The sequence below is a fragment of the Galeopterus variegatus genome, unplaced genomic scaffold (genome assembly GCF_000696425.1).
Source record: "Galeopterus variegatus unplaced genomic scaffold, G_variegatus-3.0.2 Scaffold10800, whole genome shotgun sequence".
Taxonomy (NCBI): Eukaryota; Metazoa; Chordata; class Mammalia; order Dermoptera; family Cynocephalidae; genus Galeopterus; species Galeopterus variegatus.
In genome coordinates this window covers 24,613-25,733 of record NW_007736911.1, presented here as the reverse complement: position 1 = coordinate 25,733, position 1,121 = coordinate 24,613, and the positions used below count along the sequence as shown (strand labels likewise).

The 1,121-nt window shown below is 52.3% G+C and overlaps 1 protein-coding gene across 2 annotated transcripts in view; it reads left to right on the top strand.

Annotated features, from left to right (window-relative positions):
* The window catches only part of CNGA3 (cyclic nucleotide gated channel alpha 3), a 29,486-nt gene that overhangs the window by 11,874 nt on the left and 16,491 nt on the right, over positions 1–1,121 (top strand). The window lies entirely within an intron of this gene.

Sequence of the window (1,121 nt, the reverse complement as noted above, 5' to 3'; positions counted from 1 at the left end):
GGTGGGGGGGAGGAGCTGGGCTTGCTTTGTTGATCCAGCTTGGATACCCCCTAGGTGGCCCCAGATCACCATCCCCGTGAGCCATTCTTTGAAGGAACTGTCTGTCCTTGGAACACTCAATGCTCTAACAGCTCCACCCCAGGTCCAAGGAGCCCTGCAGGAGAGGAAACCCTTGAACCAGAGAGCCCAGACTCATCTGATCACCGACCGCATCCTACACAGAGCTCCTGTTAGCAGCCCCTGAAATAGTGTTCTCAGAAGCTCATCTAGGGACGCTGGCCTCACCAATCTCCAAAAGAGGACACTCATCCTAGACTGCACAGTGACTTATCTTGCCTGAAAGCCGTCCTTGTATACTATGAGCCTCGGGGGGGGGGGTACCTAAATGGTGNGTGTGGGGTGGGGGGGGGGGGGGGGGGGGGGGGGGGGTACCTAAATGGTGCTCACGTTTGTATGGGTAGGTGTACATGCATTTTTCTAGGAAGAAGATCCACAGGTGGGTCATAATTTTCAAGGGGAACCGTTCATAACCCATATCAGATTAAGAACCTTTGGGTGGGGGCAGGTGGGGACAATAGGTTAAGGTACAGTGGAGGATGAGGGGAACGTTTGCTTTTTGGTAGGAGGATCTGCAGAACGAGGGTCTCTGAGCATCTTCCTGTGAGGTCCGCCACCCCTGCTGGGAGATAAACCTGCAATGCTGGGCTGGTGCTCCACAGACAGACAGACAGACAGAAACACACACACACACACACACACACACACATACACACACGCAGAGCTGATGCCTCCCCCATCTCTTGTTCTGGAGAAGTCTCCCCAGCAGATGATCTTGCAGAGAGACCATTGATCCACCACTGGTTCAATCAGTTGAATCAATTGTCTGGTTAAATCAATTGTCACTGAGCAGCAGAGGGTCTCTTTAGGACACTCAGGCTGAGAGAGAGGAGAGGTTAGACATGGAGGGGAAGCTGACCTCCCCTTGGCTTCACGAACAGGTGGCTTCTGACCCAGAACCTGTTTCCTGGGGGTAAAAAAGTGTGTGTGGCGGGGGCTCTCTTTTGGCTGAATTCTCTAGGTAATGCTGAGATTTACAAGACATAAAGGTGAAAAAAAAAAAA